Source organism: Hyalella azteca, unplaced genomic scaffold, assembly GCF_000764305.2.
Source record: "Hyalella azteca isolate HAZT.00-mixed unplaced genomic scaffold, Hazt_2.0.2 contig15480, whole genome shotgun sequence".
Lineage (NCBI taxonomy): Eukaryota > Metazoa > Arthropoda > Malacostraca > Amphipoda > Hyalellidae > Hyalella > Hyalella azteca.
In genome coordinates this window covers 22,345-31,819 of record NW_025945333.1, presented here as the reverse complement: position 1 = coordinate 31,819, position 9,475 = coordinate 22,345, and the positions used below count along the sequence as shown (strand labels likewise).

Here is a 9,475-nt window from a genome sequence, read left to right as displayed (position 1 = left end):
GTAAATTTATTCAGGATTTATTATAAATCAAATCAAGCTATTCAAATTTTCAGTAGTTTTTTGCTCAAGAAGGGCGTTTCTTGACGTCACTTGCAAAGATCTCTGTTTAAATCTTAGTCTTAAGTCTTTATCTCAAATTTCTCAAGCATCAAAACCTTCAACTGTTCTTGCTATTTTTTCCCGTCCAACTTCCCACCCCTTAAACTGATTTCCGCTATTTTCCTGCAATTATTCTTCATTCAAAAAGTGATCACCACACTGGGCATTTAAACCTCAGGTTTGTTGTGTTTTTTTTTCTGTACAAATTAATTCACATTTTTTTATGATTTATTTTGGCTATAATTTGCTACCTCGTAATTTTCGCAAGATTTATAATTTGAATTCATTTCTTTACAGTATACCTTAATCCGATCCCGAGACTGGCTGGCCTTAATTTTTTTGTACGTCACGCATTCGTCACCACTTTCTTTCATCGAGTGACCAACCATGCAGCCATCTTCACCTTTACGTTCCCATGTACTGAAGATTGCACTTTTGGATTCGGTGCTCATTGACTGAATATTTTCGCCATTATTATGAAGACCAATCATTCGAACTAAACTCAAGATTTTGTTTGATAAATTAAAATACAAGCTTCCAAGATTATTTCTTTAATTAACTCCCTGTCGATTGTGTGAATACCTCACACAAGTTAATACTGAGGTTTAATATTTCTCATTCATTAAAGTTCATTTTCCTCAAGTGCCGAATCCTCTGGTGATTAAAACTAATTTCTTGCTTAATCCATCTTGTTTCCAGGTTTGGAGTCTGCGGCTGCCTGATTAATTGTATTGTCTGATTCCCCATTTCGCTTAATCATGGATGTATCTTTGTCTAAGAAGCGTGGCGTATTCAAACGCAAAGTAACCATTGGCCTCAAGAATGCTGAGGATGCTTTTCAGCGCGGTGACTTTGCTGAGTGCCAGCTTCATTGTTCCATGGTGCAGCGTGATTTGGATGTTGTGCGCCAGTGGGATGAACGAATAACTGATCAGATTGTAGAGGGTAAGACATCCGATGAGTCCTTGAATGCTGAAATTGACGAGCAAGTGGCTTATAGTGCTAAAGTCGAGATGAAGTTGAAAGAGCTTTCTGTCGAACGTAAAGTTAATGCAGAGAATGTCAGTCCAGTTAGTCGTGAAATTAAGTTGCCTCAGTTAAAATTAGATTCTTTCTCCGGTGAAAAGGTAGATTACCTCAAGTACCATGCTTTCTCCTTAGTCTTAAGTCTTTATCTCAAATTTCTAAAGCATCAAAACTGTGCTAGCTATTTTTCTCGTCCAACTTCCCACCCCTTAAACTGATTTCCGCTATTTTCCTACAAGTATTCTTCCTTCAAAAAGTGATCACCACACTGGGCATTTAAACCTCAGGTTTGTTGTGGTTTTTCTTTACAAATTAATTGACATTTTTATCATTTATTTTGGCTATAATTTGCTATTTCGTAATTTTGTTTATATAGTTTTAATTTATTTCTTCTACAGTATATGTACATTAATCTGACCCTGAGACTGGACGGCCTTACGTTATTTCTACGTCACGCATTCGTCACGTTCTGTCAACCATCAACCTTCAACTTCTCTTGAACCGCATTCTGAATTTTGGGATTCGGCTCTTTACCATCAAACTTTGTCTATATTGCAAGGAAGGAAATTCTAGTCAAATCAAACTCAGAACTTTGTTGAATGAATTAAAATTAAAAAAAACTTTCTTGATTATTTCTTTACTTTGACATCCTTTCGATTGTGTGAATACCTCACACAAGTTAATACTGATGTTTAAGTTCATTAAAGTTAATTTTTCTCGAGTGCCGAATCCTCTGGTGATTGAAAATAATTTATTGCTTCATCCATCTTGTTTCCAGGTTTGTATTCTGCGGCTGCCTGATTTATTGTATTGTCTGATTCCCCATTTTGCTTAATCATGGACGTATCTTTGTCTAAGAAGCGTGGCGTATTCAAACGCAAAGTAACCATTGGCCTTAAGAATGCTGAGGATGCTTTTCAGCGCGGTGACTTTGCCGAGTGCCAGCTTCATTGCTCCATGGTGCAGCGTGATTTGGATGTTGTGCGCCATTGGAATGAACGAATAACTGATAAGATTGTGGAGGGTAAGACATCCGATGAGTCTTCGGATGCTGAAATTGACGAGCAGGTGGCTTATAGTGCGAAAGTGGAGATGAAATTAAAAGAGCTTTCTGCCGAACGTAAAGTTAGTGTCTAGAATGTCAGTCCAGTTAGTCGTGAAATTAAGTTGCCCCAGTTGAAATTAGATTCTTTCTCATGTGAAAAAGTAGATTACCTTAAGTACCATGCTTTCATTACACAATTTAACAACGCTATTGGTCACCGGAAGAATTTGAGCGGTTCAGCTAAGTTGACCTATTTGAAGGGGTATCTCACGGGTTACGCGTCTAAGCTTATTGGACATTTGAATGTGAATGACGCTAACTACGATGTGGCTTTGGAGCTTCTGAACGGTGAATTCATGCATCGTCGTGCGATCGGGAGTGAGTTGAGCAACAAGTTGGTTTCTCTCAAATGTAAGTTTGATCATGATCATTCGTATGTCGAGACTAAGGTGTTCATTGGGGATGTTCGTGGCATTTTGTCAGACCTTAAGAGCTATGGATGTGATATTATGGGCGAGAGCGCTGCGTCAACTGTGATTAGCAATGTTATTTTCGCCAAATTACCCATGCCTTTCAAACAGGAGCTGGCCAGGAAGCTGAACAACAACTATCCCTCTTTGAATAACATATTTGATAATTGTGTTGAAGTCATAGCCACTCTGAATCTAATGTCTAAGACATTTGATAGCATGGCTGACTATGGTCGCAAGGATGCGGACAAACCTTTGCCTGTGAAACCTGTCGAAAAGCAAGTTTTTGCAAATCCCTCTACTGTCGTGCCAGAGAGAAAGACTTGCAAATTTTGTTTCAGCCAAAGTCATAATATGCTTCACTGCAATGTTTACCCCAGCTATCAAAGCAGACTGGATAGATGTGCCGAGCTGAAACTATGTCAAAGATGTTCAAGCACTAAACACGAAAAACAATCATGTAATGTTGAACTCAATTACGAGTGCAAATTTTGCAAACGGAAAACTCACATTTCTGCCATTTGTACTCGTGTTAAAGAAAACCCTTTACAAGCTAATCTATGCTTTAATTCTTCCGCAGACAAGCAGTCCTTTCATCTTTTGCCGACCATAACTCTGCCGGTGAGCAAAGGTAATGCGGTTATTAATGCTCGATTCCTCCTATATAGACACGGGTTCTCAACGGTCCTACGTATCTAGCAATGTTCTTGACAGGATGCATTTCCCGAAGGACCGGAAAGTCACAAAGTATACTGTGAACACTTTTCTAGAAAAGGGGACACGTGAATTTTCTGAAGTTGCTCTGACGCTAGATTTGCTAGATAAAACTAAGCCATTGCTAGTGCCCATACTTGTTGATGAAAACTTTGAGATGTCTTTTGAGATTCATTCTCTCGGTCTTGCTGTAAAGAATGTGCAGAATTCATTCAAGCTTGCTGACACTTCTTTGATGACGAATTCTAATGTCGTTGTGCTCGATGGTATCTTGGGTGTAGACGTTATTCAGTGTTTCCACTCATTTGGTGTCGTGCCTTGCTTGAAAGGGTCGGCTTTCATGTACGGAGACTCTGTAATTCCTTTTGGCAATGTGGAGCACTTTTTGGATAGGAACCAAGCCGAACGCATGCACGAGGACCTAAACAGAGTGAATAATGATTTCCATTCCTGTGTTAATTTTGTTCTGTCGCCTGTTCCCCGGTATCAAGATCCTATCAATGACGTGATTCCTGAAAGTCAGGTTGAAGGCAATATCGACAAATTGTTCAGCTTAGAATTGATTGGATTGGAAGAAGACTGTACTGTTATTGACTCAGTCCAGGCTAAAGTAGATGCATTTACTGACGGCATTGAATTGAAAGATGGACGATATCATGTTAAACTACCCTGGAATGAAAAGATCGATCAAGTTCCAAACAATTTTTGTGTTGCTCGGGCGGTCCTTAGTCGTGTGTTGTCGAGATTGAAAGCTAAAAATCTTCTTGAAAGTTACGAGGATGTTCTTGAGCAGCAATTGCAGGACGGCATTTTGGAGGAGGTGTCTTTGCAGTCTCATAAAGGAGAACACCGAATCTATATCCCTCATCGTGAGGTCGTCAAAGACGATCCAAGCTGCACCACGAAAGTGAGGCCAGTGTTGCATTGCAGTGTGAAGGGGGGTAAAGAGCCATCGTTGAACGAAGCCGCCTTCCCTGGAGTGAACTTGATGGCCAATATGTTGAATCTTCTAATTGGTTTGAGGTATGACAAATATTTAGTACTGTCAGATATCCGTAAAGCCTTCCTGCAGATAAAGTTAGTCACCGAAGAAGATCGTAACAGGTTCTGCATTTTGTGTGAGAAGGAAGGTCGCTTGGTTGTTTATCGGTACACCACGATTGTTTTCGGGTACGTTCTGAATTATGTTATAAATCATCATGCCCCCAACTATCCTTCAGACCTTTGCAACCATTTTCTCCTCAATGAACTTTACGTGGACAATTTATTCATGACCAGCATTTTGATCATGACCGGCAATGATCCTTGCATTTTGAATGACTTGCATCGCACTGCTTATTCTCGAGTACTGAGGGAGGCTTTGATTTACGTTCGTGGTCGTCGAATTATCAGGAGTTTAATGTTGCCTTCGCAGAGGACGTTGTTGGCGTCGATCACGGTGAACCTACAGAAAGGGTTCTGGGCTACCGCTATTCGCTGGATTCTGATGTTTTGTTTGTCGATGGAGAAAACGAAGAGATTCCTGGCGATGTTTGCACCAAACGTCAGGTTCTGTCGCGTCTTGCGAAGTGTTTTGATCCGCTTGGTCTAGTGAACCCCATCACTGTGAGGGGAAAGAATTTAATGAGGGAAATTTGGATGGCAAAGCTTGGATGGGACGATGAATTACCAGAGGAACTAAACAAGACCTGGGCTCGGCTGATACAGGATTTAAACAAAGTCTCAAAATACTGCTTTGATTGCCAAGCTCTTGACTCAGCCGACGACGTAACTCTGGTTATTTTTACAGATGCGTCCAAGACTAATTATGGGTTTCATTTATTATGGGCCTATTTCTTCAGTGCCGACACTTCTATTCTATTCTATTCTATACTGTCCATGGAAGGGATGATAATAAATCTTCCAACTTCTTGTTTAGTAAAACGAAAGTGGCACCTCTCAAGAACAAAACTCTCCCCACTTTGGAATTACTTACAATATTTCTTGCCTTCAAATGCTTACTGAACATAATTGTTGCCTTGGACAGAACGCGCATTTCTCGCGTATATTTTGCTACGAATTCTTAAATTGCTCTTTTTGGGATTTTAAACAAAGCAGTGAAGACCAAAAATTTTTTTGCCAATAATAGGGTTAAAGATATTCTCCAATTCCAGCAAACCTTGAACACCGAACATAATATGGAATGTGTTTTCAAATTTGTCAACTCTGATTCTAATCCTGCAGATTTGCTGACCTGATGACTCACAGTTAGAGATTTCGATAACAAATTTTAATTCTGGAAACAATTAAGGACCAGAGTTCATCAGGCGTTCCCCGATTGACTGGCCGTCGAGCGGGCTGCAGTGCTTGTTTAAGGATAACAAGACGCTCGTCACGTGCACAGTTAAGGTTTCAGAAGAGAGAGACGATGATGTCCTGAGGCCATACTTTCAAAACTAGCTAAGTGAACGTAAGTATTTACGCTCTATTTTTTTGTCTATGATTGGTGGATTTTGCTTGAAAGGCCGTCAATGATTGGCTGATGAACTTACGATCTCTTAACTGTTTTTAAAAGAGTGGCTTGAAAGGCCGTCAATGATTGGCTGATGAACTTACGATCTCTCAACTTTTTTTGAAAGTATGGGTCCTGGCGGTGAGCGACATTTCATCAATTGATCGACTTTTGGGTGTGACAGAAAGACTTTTTTACGTAGCTGGATTGTGCAAACGTCAGAAGTTGTGGAGACTAGACTGCCTTGACAAGACCAGATGCTATTGGATTGCCAGGGAACAGAAGGTCCACTTTCCGGAAGAATTGAAATTTCTTCGCAGCATTAACAATCCTAAATTTGTTCCCTACTTGGTTAAAGATCTCAATTTGTTCACGGATGATTTTGGAATCATTCGCTCAAAAGGTAGACTCAGCAGATGCGAGAGTTTGCCGTACGATGTTATGCATCCAATTTTAATTTCAAGGAATGGTCATTTTTCAGATTATTCATTATTAAGAACCATCAAAATTGCAAACATTTGGGTGTAAACTCAACTTTAAATGCTCTAAGAAACCAGGGATTCTGGTTGCCTAAAGGGCGTCCTCTAATTAAAACCATCATCAAAAAGTGTGTGCTTTGTCAAAAATACAACTCGCACGCATATAAATACCCTAAACCTTCGGATTTTCCCAGCGATAAGGTTAACCTTTTACGGCCTTTCGATAACGTCGGAGTAGATTTCATCGGACATTTCTTTGTCAAGTTTGGAGAATCCTACATCAAGATGTACCTTGTTATAATATTCGTGCCATCCATCTTGAATTGGTTCCCGACATGTCTACTAACTCATTTCTAGCTTCTTTTATCAGGTTCACAAACAGGTTTGGCTTCCCCAGAACGGTTTACAGCGACAACGCTCCAACCTTCAGCCAAGCAGCAAAATTTCTAAATTCTTCTTTTTCAGACGACTACGTGTCCGAGTTTCTTGCCCGGAACAATGTTAAACATGTCCGTATTCCTCTCTACAGCGCATGGTACGGTGCGGCCTGGGAGCGGCTCATCAAGGTAGTTAAAAACTGTTTGCACAAATCCATTGGTAAGAGTAAAATAGAGTATTTTCAATTTCTGACACTCATTTCAGATATTCAAGATGCTGTAAATTCTAGACCACTAACTTTCATGACAATGCTGATCCTTCTCATACGGTAATTTCTCCCAACTCATTTCTGAAATCGAGCAATTCAACAAATTTAATGTTTGGGCAACATTCTGGTAGCGAGATAGTAAAGCCAACTTTGAAATCAATTACACTTTCACTGGAAAAACGAAAAGAGATTATGCAGAAATTTAAGGAAATTTGGTACGACGAATACTTACTTTCAGTGCGCGAAGCTACTGGAAACAGTTATGAACCTTCATGGGAAAATAGAATTAAAATCGGCGATATTGTACTTGTATCCTCTCCTGTCAAACCAAGGCCCATGTGGTCCTTGGCCAGAGTAACCAAATTATTTTCAGGTCACGACGGCAAAACTCGCTCCGTGGAGGTTATAAGGCCCGACCGCTCCGCCGCGGTGGTGGATTGCTTGGCGGCGGTGGTGGATTGCATGGCGGTGGTAGTGGATTGCATGGCGGTGGTAGTGGATTGCATGGCGGTGGTAGTGGATTGCATGGCGGTGGTAGTGGATTGCATGGCGGTGGTAGTAGATGGGGAGTACGCCATTTCTTTGTTGTATCCGTTAGAAATAAGTCTCACTTTGGTACCTTCATACCGAGCTCCTGAACCTAATTCATCTATTCCACACACAGCATCGTCAGATTCCTGCCCTGATATACCTAGAAGAGCGGCGGCCGAGCTTTGCCGCGCTCGTCTACGGGGCGCTCATGCATCTTAGTTATTTGTCGCCCGGGAGTGTGTGAGAAATTCCTAATTCCTCACCGTTAATTTGCATTAGGCTAGAGTTTGTTTTTTTATATATTATAAACCGAATTATCTCAGGGGTTCTGCCGCGGATCTTAGAGAGTCCTCATCAGCAGCAGTTATTGATTGCATCAAATTATACGTGCAGCCAGTAACAAAATCTGTGTTCAAATCTCGATTCCAATCTAGATTCAAAAGATTAACATTTCTTCAGTTATAATTGCCTCTACAGTATACATTAACCCGATCCTGAAACTGGCCGGCCTTACGTTATATCTACGTCACGTGTTCTGTCAACCATCAACCTTCAACTTCTCTTATACCGTATTCTGAACTTTTGGATTCGGCGCTCTTCGACTAAATATTTTCGCCATTACTATGAAGCTAAACCATTCGAACTGAAACTCAAGATTCTGTTTGATGAATTAAAATGAAAGCTTCCTTCATTATTTCTTTAATTAACTACCTGTCGATTGTGTGAAAACCTCACAAGACCAAAAAGCGGACATAGAGACGCTGGTGGACTAAGCTCCCCGAGTCCTAAGCGTTCCCTAATCCAGAGCCGCCCTCGGCTCTAGATTTTGTTAGGGGCAGGCCATATGTGAACGATGGACTAGATTTCGAATTCATTTACACGATTTCCAGGCATAGCTTCACTACAAATGAATGAAAAATAAATTTTTCTTAAAATTATCAGAATATTACAGCATACTGAAGGGAATTCTTCAGTATTATGTATTTCAAAATTGTTAGGTCGTCTAATGGGACTTATTTCTGTTTCAAAAGAACGGAGAGTTTAGTTAGTTAGTCGATAATTTAATTTGATGCAAATAAATAATCGGAAACATACATACGGTTTTCAGGCTTTATGGAACTTTTGGCATATTTTGCATGAATTTTAAAAATTATTCATTCTTCAACTCCTTTTCCTGCTGAAATGATATTTTACACAATTAGAATTTCTTATCTAAGCCGTTTTTCAGAGATACGCTGCTGGGAGATGCAAACAATTGCAATCTATTCGTCAGCGTTCAAAAATACAAGAGACTGCAATTTGACGATGATCCTAGATAATACGAGTGATCAAATCTTATAACCAACAATACTGAGCACTTCTTAATAAATTTTTTCCATCACTTTTTTCGATGAGTAAGTAAATAAGTTTTCACCTTGCACCAATGCACTTGCAATAAAAAAGGTTGGACTGAACCGATTCATTCGACCGAAGTGAACTGTGAGAGACATTGAAATGAAGCAATACTCACAACGATGTCAGCAAAATGTATGGGTGAAATGTAAACAGTAGTTCGAATCTTATCAAGTCGTAGCCGAATTGATCTGTTGCACTCCAGATATGGGGAAATTGACATCAACTACTTATAGCTACACGCTTGGAAAAAATCCCGTATATATAGTAGTTATAGATTTAGAACACTTTCAACGGATATTTACCGAATGCTTCTCCCAAGTCGACATTGATTATCAGGTATATACACAAGAATACTTTTTCTTCATTAAACTTCTTCAGGCTCAAATTTATCACCGTTCGGAATCTGACTTAAAAACATGCCGATGAATGAGAATGATGCAGGTGGTGACGTACGAAAATTGTTATAAGAATATTAGAAGAGTTCGTTAGAAATACATCAAACACTCATAAACATTTGCTCCTAGAAAACGGTTTTTATTGGTCAAGTAAATACTAAATTAAATAGTAAATTAAGCTCAA

At 39.7% G+C, this 9,475-nt stretch overlaps 1 long non-coding RNA gene across 1 annotated transcript; it reads left to right on the top strand.

Moving 5' to 3' along the window:
* The first annotated feature begins 244 nt into the window (after nt 1-244).
* LOC108668811 lies at nt 245-8,192 on the top strand. Its single transcript, XR_001930623.2, has 2 exons — nt 245-277; nt 7,979-8,192. It is a non-coding gene; the product is annotated as an uncharacterized LOC108668811 (long non-coding RNA).
* Nucleotides 8,193-9,475: the final 1,283 nt, after the last annotated feature.